A 19,166-nucleotide genomic window follows, 5' to 3' on the forward strand; every position below is an offset into this window, starting at 1 on the left:
TTTTATATCGTGAAAATAATATAAATTTATACCCAACTTGGACTGATTTATTAGAATAATTATTTTCTTATCCCAGCAGATGCATAAAACAAACTGCTTCAAACATTTGAAAAAAAAAAAAGCTGTACCTAAAGTTTTACCTAATAGTGTAGCAAATTGAGGCGTTTAAATGCATGTAGTTTTTCACAGAAATTGTGAGTTATTAAGTGGAGTCTAGATACAAATTTACCGATTCAGAAAGTCTAGTGCAGATTTACCTTATGCTTTTAGGATAACAAAGTTTACTGTGATTGATACAACATATGTATGCAAATAAAAATCCATGCTTATTTTTACTGTTAATCAGATAATCTTTGGGAACCAGATGGGAAGTTTTAAGAAACACACAATTAAAATCATTAGGAAATAACGAACAGTTTCGCTATAATGGTACTTTAACAGGCAAATTTTCGATCAATAATTATAGCCTCAGCATCTACCTAAGTAGACTATAGTGAGCAATGAGTGCTTTGTAGGGACAATTTTTAAAAAATTCTTTCTGATCTATTAATATACTGATACTATCCATTGTGTGATCCAGGCAATTGTAATGCTAGACAATTGATAATTCTGTCAGGCATTCTGTATCTCAGAAAATACAGAACCAAAGTGTCCTATAGATTTTTAAAAAATTAATTTAAGCATCAGAGAGATATATAAGTTTCAGAGAAAACAACGGAATTCAGGTTGCAAAAGCAACGGAATTAAAAGTGAAAATGTCTGACAAATGATTGGGGGTTTTGGTTTCCAAATTCCAAACTAGTTGAACTGAGTTTTCAAATGAGCTGATGGTTTATTTCAGCATCATGGACAAAATCAGATATTGAAAAATAGAAAGCAAGATTGTTTTTCTGAAATGAAAAAGCTTGAGAATGCTGCCTTAAATTGGCAGCCATTTGTCATCACAATAAATACTGGACAAATGTTTTTGCATGAATTCATACACCAAGAAAGAGTTAAGAAAGGAAAATGCTGGGAAAATGTGTTGTTTCTTAGCATCACAGAGAAAAACTCCATTACTTTGATATTTTTCCTTTTTTTCCAGGATGGAAGAAGGTACTCAGATTAGCATTACTAATCATGGGCTCCAGAGAGGGAGTTGGAACTTGGGAAGCTGGTGTTTTCCGTGTTCAGAGGTTGCTCCTTTCTGGCTCCTTGACCGAGTATGCACTCTTTTTTCCAAGAATGCTTGTGTTTGGAAAGTACTTCATGGTGGTGAAAAGTTTGAACAGAAAAGATTAATCAAAGGTTGGGTCTTTCATGCTCAATGCATAACATATTCAGCTCTTGGATTTGAATTCTTAGCCAAGAAACTATTCAAATAATATTCAGGGGCTGAAATGTGAGTTTTGACTGCAAATAAACTAGAGGTCAACTTCACTTCTTAATTTATTCCTTTTAAGTCAGAAATGCTGTGGCTTTAGAGTTTTCTTTATATTTTTTTGCATAATTCCTAATACAGGCATTTACTGAGAATTACTTTTATTTATTTTATTCTTAAATGCTCAAGGAATGTATCTGATCTGAAATGTGAAGGAACCTGGAAATGGCAGGCTATGACTGTTCCACATCCAAGGTGCTGTTGGAAGGGAGGAATGCTTTGATCTACCTTGTCTTTGTTATTTATTACAATGTCACCAAACCTTGTATCTAATCGTGGAAATGTTCTTACTTTACCCACTTACCTACAACCACCATCCTTCCCTCCAATATTTACTGATTCGCTCAGCTTTCCAATGCTCACAGATTTGTCTGACTTCTGGAATCTGTAACATTTGAGACGATTTGGATTATATTTCTCTCAAGGAACGGGGCATAATTGTGGGAGGAACTATTACCCAGACTTGATCCACCATTACCAAACCTCCAGGGAGAAATCCTGGAAGAACATTCCCTGCCCCCAAGTAAGAAACATAAGTGCAGCGCTTCTAGCATATCATATCACGTTCTTTTTTTTGCTTGCCTAATCCCCCAACCCCCCACCCCTTGCCCCGTGCATCCACTTCTCACAGTTTGGGTCGCAGCCTCCTCTGCTGCGAAAAATGTCTCCTGGGATGAAAGCACATCGAATTGGCAGGACCAGTGATCGCCCACACATTGAGAAACTTCCCACTTGCCATATGCTAAACTAGATCTTTCTCAGAAACATTCAGGAAACATGTCCTGTTTATCTTTTCTTTTCTTATCAATTTGAATAAGGAGCAATTGTGAGAAGACTTGATTTTAAGAGCTACTTGTTCAGGTCATGATGCTCAGTGACAATGGATGCTCATAGGATGATGGGAGCCTGGACAATGTCTCTAGGATCCAGTGCTATAAGAAGTTATGATTGTCTTAGAAGATCCCCACCCACAGTGGACTGAGGACTTGCTCTGGTGACCCCTAATCACAATAATACTTTCCGTGTGCATTATATTGCATTTGAGTAAGCATTTCAGTTGATACATGCTAAAAAGTTTGAGAGGAGTGCTTCCATTTGGTTCCATGCCATTAATACTAAAGGAAATTACTAATACTTTTAGAATGAAAATGTTTGTTGAATTTATTGAGTAAATGATAATAGAATGAAAGGCCGTACTTGACTAGCCCATTTGGATTATTAATAGGTTTCTCAAATGAATGTGCCCAAAACAGAATTCTTGGTTACTTCTTGAAAATCTATTCCTCCCAGTTGTACCTATCTCAACTGACAGTAAGTACTCCCATCTAATTACTCAAACTAAAAGGCTAACCATCATCCTTAATGCTCCTCTTTCTCTCAACTTTCCAAATGTAATCACCAGTAAATTGTACTGATTCTACCTCCAACTTATATCTGGAATATGTACATTTTTCTCTAGAGCTACTGCCACTGCCCTACTCCAAGATAAAGTCTTATCTAAGCTACCATCACTTTGCTTGTATGGGCTACTGCAATAGCTACTTTTAGACATCTTGTTTCCACTCTTGTCCTCCCTGCCCCCAAGTACATTCTCTACACATTAAGTCATGTAATCAACTCCTTACCATGGTGTGGCAAACTGAGCCAAGTAAACTTGCTTTTTTCCAATTGTCAGATCTTATTGGAAGATATTGACAACTCATGACAAATGATATGTCATGATGAAAACAAGTCTCCAACTGAATTTTGCCACACATATAGTTATTAATAAGTAGCATCTTTAAGCTTGGTAAAGTTTCAGCCCCCTGTCCTTCAGACATGCTGACAAAGTTCCCAGTGTGAAAAATTTAATTGGGCAGATGCAATGATATTCTAGCTGCAGGATCAGGAGATTTTCTGTTTATATCAAGTGATATAATTCTCTGCTAAGTTTGAGGGACAAAGATCCAAATGGAGACCTGGGTCTAGAGCAACATTCCCAAGGACACTAGGCTGCTGGACTCATCAGGTTCTTACGTCTCATTTGTACAAGGATGGAAGTGCCACATGTCTTGAATCACTCATTTCACCAATAAATAATGATTAACATTTATTATGCTAATTAGAAAACTTTCCGGTACACATTGAAGTCCTTGTATTTTCTCAGAACATATACTCCTGATAAGGATACTTCTAATATTAACTACACGTACCGGTCATTCGAATGGACCTTGTACCTTTCTTCCTTTGCTCTCCATGCTCTGGTCATAGTGGCCTTTTTTCTGTGCCTGAAACTTCCCAAACTTATTCCCATCTCACTTGCTGCCCCTGCCTCTTTTCTTTGTATGGTTGGTTTCTTTGATCCCTCATATTCAAATGTTACTGCCTTAGGGAAAGCCTTTATAGAGTAGGTCCCCAGTCCTCAGTCGCTTCCTTTGAAAACATCCTTGTTCCTGTTCCTCAGGGCAATTATCACTAGAATATGAGCTCCACCAGCTTAGGGACCTTGTCCATCTTGTTCACTTCTAATAACCAGAGCCTGATACACTGCCTGTTCCTAGAAGGGCAGCCAATTAAGAATCAGTGAATATGATAATTATCAGGAAAATGCAAATCAAAAGCACAATGAGATATCACCTGTTAGATAGGCTATAGTCAAAAAGATGAGATAATAACCCTTGGCAGGGATATGGAGAAAAGGGAACACTTGTGCATTTTTGGAAGCATGTAAATCGGTTCACCCTCTATAGAAAAGAGTATGGAAGTTTTTCCAAAAATTAAAAATGGAAATACTATATGATTCAGCAATCCCATTTCTGAGAATATATCCAAAGTAAATGAAAACAGGTTATTAAAGAGATATCTGCACTCTCATGTTCGTTGCGGCATTATTCACAAAAGCCAAGATATGGAAACAACTTAAGTATCCACCCATGGATAAATGGATAAAGAAGATATGGTGTATGTATACAATGAAATACTATTTAACCAAGAGAAAGAAGGAAATTTTCCATTTGCAACAATATGGATAGATCTTGAAGGCATTATGCTAAGTGAGATAAACCAGACAGAAAAAAAAACAAATACTGCATAGTATTATTTATATGTGGAATCTAAAAAAGTCAAACTCACAGAGAGTACAAAAGTGATTGCCAGGGGCTGGGGGTTGGGGGGTGGGTGATAGGGAAAGGTTGCTAAAAGGATACAAACTTTTAGCTATAAGATGAATAAGGTCTGAGGATCTAATGTAAAACATAGTGACTGTAGTTGATAACACTGTGTTGAATAATTGAAATGTACTAGGAGAGTAGAACTTAAATGTTCTCACTAAAAAAAAAAGATGTGAAGTGATGGATGTGTTAATTAACTAGATGAGGGGCATCTCTTCACAAAGAATATCAAATCACTATAGTGTCTACTTTAAATATCTTATAATTTTATTTGCCAGTTATACTTCAGTAAGCTAAAATTTAAAAAATATGAGTGAGTAGAAGATACTTCCAGAAGACAGAAAGACACAAAGATGTGGTCTCTGCCCTTCAAGGTCTAATAGTGGGACACTTCTAGTTACTGTGGCTCTAAGGAGTGTTCTGTCACTCATTTAAACATCTTCTCTAGGTTCTAAGAGGCTCCTAATAAGTAATGTCAGTTAGCCAACCAATCTTAATTAACTACACTAAATACAGCTACTTTAAGTGAGTCATAATAGTAAGGATTAAGGTTAATTTAGAATGTAACTGTTTAGTGGTATTAAGCAGGGAAGAAAAAAAAATCTGTGATTGACATTTATAGTATTTGTTTTAAAGATTTTCCAAAGGTAATAAAACATTTTCTTTTGCTATTGTCATCTGTCTTTAAATATTGGTTTGATATGATTTTGAACATAACCAGTGCCTCCCTGGGACTGTATGCAACTCAAGCTGGAATCACTAGAAGCAGATTGCATGCAAGATGCCACTTGACTATGTAATCCATCCTGATCCCCGCCCCCCATCACTTTTGATTCTCTTTTTTAACATGGGTTCGTATTATCTGTGTCAAAATTAGGCCACAAATCTGTATTGTTGCCAAGTGCCTACATCCTCAAAATGAATAAACTGTGCATAAATATGTTAATTATTGATCATTTATTGTGAGGCCCACTATGTGTCAGGATCTGTGGCCTTAGCTTATGTTATTTAATTCTCAAAACAACCCTGCAAGTTAAAATTCATACATAGCTGAGTAAACTGAAGCCACAGGAGTTATAAAATATCTTCTGGGTTATTTACCCAGTAGGTGTCAAGCCAGGATTCAATCTTGGATCTAAAAATTGCCAAGAAGTCCCTTTCCTCAACACTAGTGCAGCCTACACAACAGGTGATGGCAGCAGTTTCTTCTTGAATTTCAGTTTTTCCCGTCCATATTAAAATTGCTAAATAAAAAAAACAAAAAAAGCAAAAACAAAACCCAAAACCCTCCAAAAAACTCAAGAACCAAAACCAACAACTGATTGGTTTAGTATCTGTAATTTTACCTTAACCATGAATGTTGCTTAATGTAACTTTTACCAGCATAACTCGATCATCAAAACACATTTATTCAGAACTGTAATCTTGAAACATGCACTAATCATTATATTAAGTTCATACTGTTAAGAAGATAGACATGTTCTTAGGGCAAAAGGCATGACTGAACATTAGGAATGTAGGAAAACAGTTATCTTTAACTTATTTTTCCTTTATAGTCTTTTCTCTGCCATAATAGCTTACCTTTATGCAATATGAAAGATATCTGATGACTTAAAAATGCTTTCCAAACATTTAATTACGTGTACTTTAAAGTTAATTTTACTAAGTTATCTGATATTATACTTTTATTTTGTAATTAAAATGGAATTTCTTAACATAAATAATATATATATTCCATGCATGTGTATTGGAAGTTAGGAAAAAAATACTGGAACTTTTAAATTACCTAATTGCTTTTTGACTGAATTATCACTCACAGACCCATTCAGCAAATGAAGGAGGAAGGAAGGAAAAAAGTTAAAAAGAAAGAATAGAGAAAACTAGTTTGAAGGCAATAGAAGATTTTGAGAACATTTGTGTGAATGATGATATAGACACTCCTTGAAATTTGGCTGAATGTATTTACCCACTTTTTGTGGATGGCACATTTTTGTCATTTCAAAACACATTTAGGAAAGAAAGAAATTTAGGTAAAAGGAATTTTTTTAAAGACACAATGATCCTTCAACTAAAGGATACTTGGCGTTCTGTAGCCCACAATGTAGTGTTTTCATTTAGATATATGTGAATTAACTGGCGCTTTGGTTGAAACATGAATCCCCTCCTGTCGGCAAAATCGTAGATAAGGCTCTAGTGGGCTCCCTATTTAAATTTCAGCATGTGCTGAATACGACTGTATAGAGTTTAGCTAGTTTGAAAAATCAGGAGTGAGGCCCATTTGACATTTTATGCATATCTTTTCTTTTTGTCATTCTTCCTCCCTAACTTCATCCTCCTCCCCAATGCATTTTCTTCAGTGTAGAGCATAATTCCTGTTCACTTGCTTTGCTTCTCAAGAGCTGCCTTCCTTCCCAGTCCAGGGCAGCTCCACCCCTTTTCACAGACCAAAGTAAATCTGCACAATAATGAACCATATAAGGGAGGAATGACATCATCAGTTAGTGGTCCCAAGCTGTTTTGCACAACATTCACCTTTCATTGTTCTGATGACAGGGCTGGAATGTGACGGTTAATTCCCTGTGGAGGAGGGGGCTGTGCAGGGCCTGCTGCTGTTGAACAAACTTCAGTACCCCCTTATAAAAAAACAAAAACAAAAACAAAAGCTACTATGCTTCTTAGTATTAAGGTAAGGAAGTCAAGATCTGTTTTGATTTAAGCAACGTTAGTTACTCTAGTCCGTGTGCATTTCATTTGTTAATAGGCTTACTTGGCAGTAAACTCATTTCTAAGTGTTGCTGCAAAGAGCATCTTGGAAGCTGGGTTTCAACTTTTGTAGAGAGCCTTGACTAATCTGACAGGGCTGTAAGAACGCCACAATCTTTCAGCTTTTAGCTACAGGTTTTACTCAGAGTGAATGGTGACGACCCTTGAAAACGAACAGCTTATTGTGACTTTCCTTGATGCTTCAGAATCCTTGATTGGAACTGGCCAAGATGTATCTTGTGGTATGAGGTGTGCTCCTATTTTTCTTCTATGGAGGGGGAAGGTAATCTCATCCTACAGAAACTTGGGAAGTTTGTATAAGAACAGAAAATTTCTTATCTTGCTGCTATCAGTCCTACTAATGTGTTTTGAAGTCTTTTAATAAGACAGCCTTTCCACGTAGTATAAATGTATCTTCTACCTTAATTTCTTGATGAGCAAAAGTTAATTAGAGGAAAAAATACTATTTTAAAAGTTTTGTTGTTGTTGTTATGTGGATTTTTTGCAGACCTCTTTGCATATGTTAAGAAGGCTTTGTAAAATTTGGGAATGAATTAGAATGCATAGAGACCCAAAGAAAGCTGTGTTTGTTTTGAAACAGTGTGGCAGGGATAACAAGAATAATAAAGCAAATAGATTTGATTTTAAAGTGGGAATGAGATTAAAGTTTGAGCTATGTTAAACAATTGTGTGAAAAGTTCAACTTTAGTAATTTTTCAAAATGCCTGAAAAACACTGTTTGAGTTCAGAAGAGTGTATCAAAATAGATAGCTTTCATTGAGCTCTCAGTAGGGTAGTGTGAGTCTTTCACAAAAGAACTTAACTCGGCCATAACCAAATTTTTATAGCATGATTTCAGATTCACATGACCCATTTTATAGAAATTTGAACAAAAGGGCAAATCGTATGGTTTCCATTTGTGTAGATTTAATTTTGTGTAACATTGATTGTTAATGTTTGGTCTCTGTGTTTAAAGTGATGAAAATCTTAGTTCAGCTGTGATGAAAATCTTGGGTTGACCACATTGATCTGCCTGGATTCTTAATTCCATGTGACTGGATGAACTTCTGTTTACTTGTAAAACTAAATATCCTTTCCACAACAGAAGGGCGCTCACATTTCTTTCTCTCTAGATTAGCAATAGTCAGGATCAATGCAAAATTAAATCTGGGGTTTTGGAGTTTTGTTTATTGTTTTGACTTTTTATTTTTTGCATTAGCTTTTAAGTTGTTCCAAAACTATATAAAATAATTATTAGATAAATGTTAATATAATTTTAAAAGTATATGGTGAAATTTCATGTACACTTATATTTAAAAGCTTTTTAAAGACCTTTATATACAATGGCAGTAAATTCTATTGCCATTTTGAAGAAGGAGAGGGTTATTTTTCTGTAAATGACTGCATGGGAATGTACTAATATCAGTGATTTACATACTTAAGCTAATTTGTTACTTATTTCATGTCTATATTATTTTATTTATTTATTTTTGGAGGGTGGCAGAATTTTTTTATTTCTACTTTTAAAAAAAATTAATTAACTAATTTTTTTTATGGTGACATTGGTTAATGAAATCCAGTAAGTTTTAGCTGTACACTTTAACAGTAAAGTATATATATATTTACATTGTATGTTCACCTCCCATAGTTAGATTTCTTTCTGTCACCACAGATTTGACCCCTTTTACCCCAACTACATCCCACCTCCCCGCTCACTCCTACCCTCTGGTAACTACTAGTCTACTGTCCATGTATATCTATATTATTTTAAACAAAATTTATTTATAAAAACAGATTTTCCCAAGGGACAGATTCGCTTAATAGTATCTTAACAAAAGGCTTTACAAAAGGATATGTTTTTATACTATGAGTTCCCATAATGTAGAAGCTTAAAACATGACTTTTTTACCTAACACTACAAAAGCATGTTTATGGAATAAAATGTGGTATATTTATACTTTAGTGAATTGTCTTCAACTTGCTTGAATATTTAATTCATGCTCCCAGCTCCTCCCCGCATGTTCTGTGTGACAAGTGCAGCCCACAGGGGAGAGGCCTCTCTACGCACATGTGTGGTAGGACACCCTCACACTATGGTTGCAGGGACATAAAAACCCACCTGCCTCAAAACATCCTCCCTACTCTCTGGCTTCCCTTGTGAAATACCTCCCTTTAGTTTATTTTCTGAAAGAGAGAGTTTCTTGTGATAATGCACAAGTGTTAACTGGGTGGAGCTTCCGATAATTAGATATCATGAACTTGGGTGACGCATTCTTTGGGTTTGAACAAGAAAGGTCTTTTTGGGTTAGAGTGAGGGAAGGTGAGGGGGCCACTTGGAAGAAAATACCCAAGGCCACACATTTAGATGACAAACTTCTCTGGTTTCTGGCTTTTTCTGTTCCTTATGAAAATCGTTAAGTAAATTTATTCACCTGGCTGATTCTTCATAAACATCAAAAAGAAAGAATAATATCTTCTTTCTACTGTTTTAAAAATATTTCATCTGATCAATCTGAAAGAGTTGAAAAAATACTTTGAACAAATTAGGAAATATAAAAATACAATAAAAGGCATATTATTGTGAGTAGAAACTACTCATCCATACCCATGAGATAAACATTTTCCAGCTTCAAGAATGAAACGGTATTTTTCACTGCACCAATAGATGCACCTCCCTCCCTATTTTCTTTGAAGAGTTTATTTTCATTGTTGCAAAAAGATACAAATTGGCAGTAAATTCCAATTTAACATTATTATTAATACTAGTATCTAACATTTATTGAGTACTTAGCCCTGCACATATAACAACTCACATGATTCTGACAATGACCCTGTGGATAGATACCTTATTATTATCCCACTTTTGCAGAAGAGGAAGCAGAGGAAGAAAGAAATTAAGAAACTTATCCAAGTGAGTAGGGGGCAGATAGTCAGGCTCTGGAGCACTTACTCTGAACTGCTACAGTGAGTACTGCTACAGTGAGTACTCTGAACTGCTACAGTGAGTACATGTCAAAAAAGGGAAATGTCTTTTCTGCCAATGAAAATTATTGTCATGATTGAGTTACATAAAGATTAGTTTTCTATACAGATTATTGGGTATGATTTCATATTTGGCCTTCTATTGGGAGTCATCCATTTTATTTTTCTTTCCTGAATATTCTCATTCAGTTTTTAGTATTTATGGTCTTTCTCCTTTATCAACCAGAAATTTTCTAGCTCTAAAAAACCTACAGTGCAAAGTGAAAAAGGTAGACAACTGTGCTTCAGAATCATTGTCCTAGGACCCAAGTAAGGCCCTTCCCTGCTGCCTAGCCTTAAAGTGGGACCAGATGAGACTCCTTCATGTCTGGTCTAAGGAAGAGAAGGAACACCGCTCTGCCTCCCCCTCTCCTTTCTTCAGCTTCACATTTGTTCTTTTTCCTGCTCCGCACCTTAGCAATGTGTATATATGGCTATAAACCTGTCATTCTTCTTTTTACCTCAACTCTTCATTGACCCAGTCTTAACCACTGCTATCTGTATCTCCTCTCTTCTTGGATTTGTCTTGTTATCCCAAGCTCCCAATCTGTCTTAAGAGAAATCATGATGCATATAAAGTTGTATGTTGGGTGTAGAGAAGGGAAGTGATCCTGAGCCCTGAAATTTACATATTGTAGGATCAGTTCAGGGTTACAGCAAAACTTAGATGATCCAAATGGAGTTATTTGATATTGTTATACATGTGTGGGTGGAGTATAGGGAAGCTAATAAGGGGCACTGCAGTTCCATAGAGTCCTAGCAATTGGAGTTAAGGTGGGTGTGGAGTTGTAGGCCTGTGTACTTCTTACTGCTCATAAACTTAGAGAAAGGGAGTAGTTACCAGAACCGTCAAGGATAACTCTCTGTAAGAGAGGGCTGCTTAAGAGGGCCTATGGCCCATAGTAGAAGAATGAAGCCAAATATCCAAGGCTCAGGAGGGAATTAATACGCCATTCTCCAATCTCCTGTCAGTGCCTCCTATTGACTAAACCAAACTGGAAGCTAGAAGGAGCTTGTTTACACAATGCCAAAAGGTCAGCTTCCTGGAGCACAGAGCAGAATTGAGACTGGTGGAGAGGGGTAAATGGAAATTATGTTAACACAAAGGATAATTATTAGAAGTATAGAATTTTGTGATATTAAAGAATATAATATAGAACTAATAGATTGGTGATTTAGTAACTTCAATAACAATTTGTTTCTACAGCTGTATATAACGTTGATCTCGTGAAGTGAGTCAATGTCCCTATTCAAAAACACTTGCTACCAAGATGTTCAGAGTACTGATTTACTTCCCTCGCAAATTTATAAGATAAAACTATACTTATTTTTCAAATTTGAAAAAGATTGAGAAGTAAAAGAAAATATTTTAAAAAGTCATAATTTAGAAAAGACTTAGAAATTTATCTTGCCCATGCTGACTCAGCTGAGTTGAGTTTTTCAAAAAGACAGCTTTGCCCTCTAATCAAGTCAGTAGAGTCTTGAGGAAAAGTTAGGCAACTGGTACATCATAACCATTTCCCTAAGAATCCACGTGGTACCGTTTAGATCAATTGACTAGATCATGATGCCTATATAATTCTTTCTACCTTAACCTTCATATTCAATGAGTCACCAAAACCAGGCAATTCTACATCCTGATTATGTCTATAATCTCCTTTTCTCATATTGCAATTGTGATCGTCATTTAGTTTTTTTTTTTTCTTGGAAAATTTCAATACTTGCATAACTGATCTCCCTACCTCTAGTCTCCCTTCTGTAATCTAATACAATCACACTCATCAGAAAATTCTAATATCCAAATTTAATATTATTACTGTTACTGTTCTTAAAGTCCTCCAAGAGCACTGTAACCCTCACAACGGAGCCAGACTCCTAGGATGACAGAAAACCACTTGATGATCTGACCACCACCTTCCACCGGAGTCTTATTGCTTGTCATTTTCCCTGCTCCTGCTATGAGCTCTGACATGGACTGTGCTGTTCTGAATGAGGACTGTTTTCTTGTGTTTGCATGCACTTTTCCCTTTACATGGTGCAGCACGTCTTCCATTCTTTATCTGGATAACCTTTGTTTATTCATTCATTAAACAAATATAGATTGAGCACTTTCTATGTGTTAGGCACTTTGTTAGGGAGTTGCTATTCAGCCATGGACCCTGCTCTTACAGAGCTTTTGCTCTGTGGAGAGTTAGGGAGGCAGACAATGTCTAGGTAAACAAACAAATGAACCAAATGATTTCAGATAATGAAAGTACAAAGAAAAGAAAGAAATAGAGTGATATGATGGTGAGTGGCCAGGGAACTTTCCAATAAACTGGCCAGAGAATGCCTCTCTGGGGAGGAGACATATGAACTGAAGCCTGAAGGATGAGAAAGAAGAGCCCATAGGACCGTGTATGGTTGTGCAGGTTGTAGCTTGGAGGGGCACTTGAGCAATGAAAGAGAATAGGGACTGAAATCCATTTCTCATTCAGTATATCAAGCCAAGCACCTTAGCATGAGCCTGGTTCCCTAGAGAGAAGGAAACCCTTACCTAACTTCTCCCATAGGGGCTATATGGGCTACACTCCTGTTAGTAGAGGCACGGGATTGGGAACAAAAATTACAAAAGCCTTGAGCAACTACTTCCTCCAACCATATCCCCATGCTTAGGCATCTCTCAGTAGTCTGAATTTAAAGCATAAATGACAATTTTTGTATAACATTGTAATTTATTTTTTTATCCTAAGCACCTAATACATTATCTGACAATGGTGGGGCATTCAACTCATTTTTGTTGAATTACTGAGTGAATTAATGTGTCATGGTTATAGTTCTGTATGAATGAGGGGACTTCATACTAGAGTATGTGATCCCAGAGCTCCTTCCGAAACCATGATTCCCAAATATGGGTCCCCTGATGAGGAGAGAACTATCAGGAAAAAAAAAGAATGTTTCTATGGGTTTTATAAGTAAATAACAATTCTCTAGACTTTCATTTCTACTATGACTAAGAGCTATTTACCACTACAGTATTAAGTGATTTCTTTTTTAAAAATAGCACTTATAATTTTAAATTAGCATGTTACTAGGTTTTCTTAGAGACGAAGGCAGTATTTTACAGTAGTCTGGCCACTACCAAATGTTGGCAAACACTAACCTGGTTATAAGAAATCCCATAATCTTCAAGAAGAATAATTTGTTATCCTCTATGAGCTTTTCATGCTTTTCAGTTGCCATCTGTGACTTTTAAGGATAAATTAGTATTGGTTAAACTTCATAATCAATTTGGCGTAGGTTTTTGGGCTAAGCCACAAAGGGTCCATAATGAATTTCCTTGGTTTATAATTTTAAACAACAGAACTTCAAGGCACATCACTGATGTGTCTGCTCTAGGACAGAATTATATCTAATTTCTTTGAAATCTGATGAAGAGTATAATTTCATTTGTGATAATTTGCCTGGGATATGTGTGTATGCACACATGTTATTTGAAATTACTTGGATTATACTATCAAAGTAAGTACAATAAGATTAGATTATTTTTAAATTTATGGGATATAGTTTTATAATATAAAATCATGTATAATATCAGGGTCTTCTCTTACAAGGTAAAAGCAGTTCATAAAAGCGGCTAGCAAAAAGTTTCCTGATTTTATTTTCTTCTCTTTCAATTTTTTTTTATCACCAAGTTCTTTTTTATTGTGAGAATAGATGAGATAAGCCTCTGTCCCACTATGCTGGGCCAAGGTCAAAAAGTTTGAGATCAGATGCTCTGTAATACTGCTGGTTTTCACAATAGGGGAAAAGGAAAAAGTGCACAAAAGCTTTTTTATAAACTCATCCCTACCACTAAGAAAAACAAAACAAAAACCAAATGCAAAATTTTGTGTCCTTTTATGAAGGATCCATTCTTTCTTTAGATATAAAAAGTAATTATCTAGCATTCAATGCTCAAGGCTGGGACTAGAGTAAGGCGAATAAAGCTCTCGCCTTGGATACAAAATTTAAGGGGATATCAAAAAACTCAGTAATCAAGATACACAATATTTTAATGTATTATTTTTAAAAATAAAAATTACTGCAAAAAACTCTTAATAAACAAAACATCAAAATTTCAAATGAGGACAGGATCAGAGTCTGTAGCTGTATGACTCAGCCTTACCCATTGCACCCTAATCCCAGTCCTGTGTAGTATAAGGTTAATTCTGGATAATTATTATAATAGTCATTATCTTGAGGAACTGAGATGATTCATGAAAAAGTAACACTTCCTGAGACATTTAGTAAAATCACGTCCTATCATGTTATCAAGCTGCTTAGCTCTGTGCTGTGCTTCAGTTGGGAAAAAAAATGCATTGTGATGAAAAACTTCTAACTGCATGCTAGCTTGACTCTTTTGAAGTTCATTCCTCTTTAATTACTATCATGCCCTTGCTAGTTTTCACCTGCCTTTTCTCTTAAAAGAGAGGCACACATACAAGGAGAGGTTCCTTGGATTAAGATGGTGACAAGTGACAACATCTAAAGAAAGCAAAGAGATATTTGCTATTCTGCAGGTAATGCTGATAAATTTGAAGAAATGATTGAAGCAGTGGGAGTGTCAAGAAAGTTGGGGGAAAGAACCTGTAAATCCTTGGTTTACTTTCCAAGGAAGAGAAATAAGTATAGATATAGTCAGATGTGGCCTGAGTTTTTAGGAGCACAGATTGACGACTGTTTCAGGGAAGGTGTTATCTCAATGGTGGTAACCAGGATAAGGTTAAAGAAACTCTCACTTCTCCTTTTCTCCAACCAAAAAAAATTGTTCTCATACTCTAAAATAAAAGAGAAATGAACAAATATCTGTAGGACAGAACAGAGTGAGGACACTTTTTATCATAAGTTTGACAAAGCATCAAATGGGTCCCAGTTAAGAAAAAAAAGTAAATCTCTAACAAAACTTAATTTTATAAACATGGAAAGGAATGAAATTATCACCCACAATTACAGACAAATATGAGAGACACATGGCACTGTAAGGAAAGTAAAAATACGATGAAACACCAATGCTGCTGAGACTTAGTGGTGGGGGTGGAGAGACAAGCTAAGGAATACAAAAGAGGGTTAAAAAACTTTATTATGGAAAATGTCAAACATTTACAAAAATAAAGAGAATAGCATAATGAACCCTCATATATCCATCACTTAGCTTTAGCAATCAATTTGTGGCCAGTCTGGTTTCATCTATCTCCACTCCCCTAAACTATTTTGATATAAATTTCATACAAATCATTTCATTTACTAAGTATTCCAATATGTATTTCTAAAAGATAAGGATTTTTTAAAATTTCACCAAGATCCTTCATCACATCTAAAATTTAATAACAACATAATTTTCCAATTGTCTCATTTAAAAAATTATTTGAATAAGAATCCAAATGGATTACAATTGGTTGATATGTCTTCTAAATTTATTTTAATCTATAGCTTCCCCTCCCTCACTCTTTTTTCTTCTTCCAGTTAAATTATTGAAGAAACTAGTTTTTTTATCCTGTACGGTCCCCTACATTTAAACTTTTTCTGATTGCATTATCACAATGTCATTTAGTATGTTTCTTGCCCCTGTCTTTTTTGTAAACTAGTAATCACTTACAGGAGCTTGATCTGATTCAGATTCAATTTTTTTTTTGTAAGAATGTTTTTTGGATGGAGCTATATACATATGTATACAGTGTCTGGCTATTTCTCTTTGGGGAGACATTGCCTATATCCATTATTTCTTTGGGGCCTATGATATGATATTTTTTATTAATTGTGACATTCTGTAATTGTTTATTAACTGGGCTATTTCTATAAAGAAAAACAAGTTACGTGGGAACATGCTAATCTCATACATATATAATCTCATATCTATATATAGAGAGTCTCAAGTATATATAAAAAGTTAAAATGTTGATCCTGCCCTACCTGTTTATTGTGTTCAGTTCTCTGTTTCTCCTCCCTATTGCAGATAAGATCTCAAATAATTAGTCTCAGATATTTGTCTCCATATTTTTTTCTCTTGGTTTTTTGTCAGCTAAATTCTAATCTGTATTTTTTTCCCTTAACTCCATTAAAGCTGCTCATATGAAGTACTGATGATATCCATATTGACATGTATAATGGAAAAAGTTTTTAAAATTTGAATGTAAATGAAAACAATGGACATTTTTCTCTTCTCTCACTTGATCTCTCCAGAGCATTTGGTATCATGGATGTGGCCAGTTCCTTACGCTTCTCTCTGCCCTCTTGGTATCTGGGGATGCACTATTGTCTGGATTCCCTCCTGTCTCTTGGGTTATTTCTACTCAGGCTCTCTCATTAAGTTCTTTATGTTTTCTCATCCCATATCTTTTTTTCTGTTCTTTTTTTTCTTTTATATTTACACACTTCCTACTTATCTTCTCCTCTAATGGCTTTAGATTGCACCAGTTCCTAGAGACTCCCAGTAGGTATCTCCTGATACCTCCAGTCAATGTGCCTTTTTGGAATATCATGACCTTTCGCTCCAAGTGTGTTTCTCTTATATTACCATCTATGTGATAAGCAATGACATCTAACTAACAACCTGGCCAGAAACTGGAGTGTCTGTTTAAATTTCTATTTTCACCCAATTTGTCACCAAAACCTATAACTCTGTCTAATAAAGTCATCATGCCCTCTCCGCCCTCCTACTTCTCTCCTTTTTGAATGACATAATTTTAGTTCAGACTCCATTATATTTCTCACCTTCTGCTTTTGTAACTTCCTGGGTGATATTCAGCTTCCTGGACACACTCCTCCATCCTCCATATATTGTTGAATTTCTTCATCTTCTGAATCCAAAGTTCAGATTCACCCTCTTAGCCCATGGGGTTCTTTGTTATGCTTGTCCTTCCTTTCTAGCCTCATGTCCCACTCCTACCCCCGCCACCTCTTCACAGGTACACTTCATTTCAGTTGAGCTACCTACTGTGCCGTGAAAAAGTCTCCTTTTTCCCAATTCTGTGCTTTTACATGCTGTTTCTACTAGATTCCTATCTTAGGCTTTGCAGGCCACCTACACTGTCTGCCAAATATTCTTCTTCATGTTTTACAACCCTTTAAAAAATAAAAATGTAAGACCCGTTCTTAGCTAGAGGGCTATACAAATACTGGCCTCATCTGGATTTGGCCCACAGGCAATAGTTTTTCAACCCCAGGTCTAGAGGGTCCTTTCCTGGCCTTTTTCATTTATCTACCTTCTAGTTAGCTTTTAAGACTCAGGTTAAGAGTCACCTCCTCCTGAAAGCCTCTCTGACTCCCATTTCCCCAGTGTGACTTAGCTGCCCTTCTCATATGCTTCCTCTACATATCTTTATAATTGTTGGTTTAATTCTCCTCTTCTTTAGAGAGCAAATGCCTTAGGGGCAAGAACTGTTTTTTTTTTTTCTTTTTTTCTTTTCTTTATATGCTTAGCAGAGTGCCCAGCATATAGCAAGTGTTCATTAAATGGTTGTTAAATGAATAAACAGGAAGAGGTGTGCTGCTCAGTGTTACCAACAATGCTGACAGCTGGCATAGACCGAGGGCGATCTGTGGTCTAGTTTCTGCCTAAGCACTTTATATGTGTCATTTCATTTAGTCTTCACAACAGCCCCATGAAAAGTTATTTTAATTTCCTCTATTATATAGATGAGAAAGCTGAGGAACAAAGAAGTTAAGGAATTCATCCAAGCGCATTTGAATTTTAGCAAGACTTTGAGAAGGCTCTTTGTAACAGTGTTCAACAAATATGAAAAGAGTTTACAAGGGCTATGTCTGGATGCTAGAACCACAGCAGCAAGTAAAATACATGGAAATCCTCCTTACATGGTTCTGTCACCATTGGGGCTGGTAGGAGTTCGTTGTCACCCCAACGGTAGAGGGGAGGGAGATGGATAACTACGGTGCAGACGTGTAGTTAGCATTTTCCCTCAGTTTTTCCTCAAATGAAGCAGTGAAGCATCACAAGTCATTAAGATTTAATAGTTTTATTAAAAGTATATTTTAAAAAGACAGAGAATACCCCAAGGAGGCATGTGGAGAAAGGCAAAGTATGCCCCAAGGAGGCACATGGTCTCAGTGCTGTGACTAACAGAAAAGGTCGCAAAAAAAAAGAACCCAAAAGGAGAAAAAGGACCTAGAAGTGGAAATGTCTGCATTATTTTTGGGCTGTGATGAGTGGTTCCAAAGACATTCCTAAGTGATTGGCAAGGGAGGCCATTTTGATTGGCTGCTATAACTCTGCCTAGTGCACATGTGCTTACCCAGAATACAGTCTGTTACAATTAGATTCATGAATTTCCAGGCATAGACATAGTATTATAATAAAGCTTAAATTGTAGGCAAATTAGGGTAGTACTTTCTACACAGGCATCTGTAGCCAGATTAAGCCAGTTAAGACTCTGACCTCCTGTCTTTCTTCTCCTGGGATGCAGGAGAGATTCTCTAACTAATAATAGGGTGCTCTTGGGGTGGTCTCTGGGCTGGGCCCCTATTCCTTTGTTCCCCTTGTCACTCATGTCTGACTAGTAACCTAACAATGCTTCCATTTTAGAGAAGACAGTCAATTAAAAAAAAAAAAAGTAAAATGTATAGTGTATTAGATGGTAATAAGTACTAAGGAGAAAAAGTAAGCAGGAAAAAGAAATAGAAAATTTTGCCATGAGTTCATAGGATAAAATAGAGTGGACCAAGAAGCCCTTCATGAAAAGGTAATATTTTTTGCAAAGATTGGAAGGAAATGAGGGAGTAATCTATTGGAATATCTGAAGGATGAGAGTACAAGTTTTAAAAAATGAAGTCAGAGA

At 36.0% G+C, this 19,166-nt stretch overlaps 1 protein-coding gene across 4 annotated transcripts in view; it reads left to right on the forward strand.

Annotated features, from left to right (window-relative positions):
* Positions 1–19,166, forward strand: part of FILIP1 (filamin A interacting protein 1) — a 179,922-nt gene that overhangs the window by 136,236 nt on the left and 24,520 nt on the right. The window contains exon 1 of one of the 4 annotated variants that reach the window (XM_039853160.1): positions 6,364–7,255. The exons of the other annotated variants lie outside the window; for them this stretch is intronic. The gene's annotated coding sequence lies outside the window, so the exon portion shown is untranslated. Of the gene's footprint in view, positions 1–6,363; positions 7,256–19,166 lie in introns of those variants that run through there. 4 annotated transcript variants of the gene reach the window in all.

Source organism: Pteropus medius, unplaced genomic scaffold, assembly GCF_902729225.1.
Source record: "Pteropus medius unplaced genomic scaffold, Ma_sr-lr_union100, whole genome shotgun sequence".
NCBI lineage: Eukaryota > Metazoa > Chordata > Mammalia > Chiroptera > Pteropodidae > Pteropus > Pteropus medius.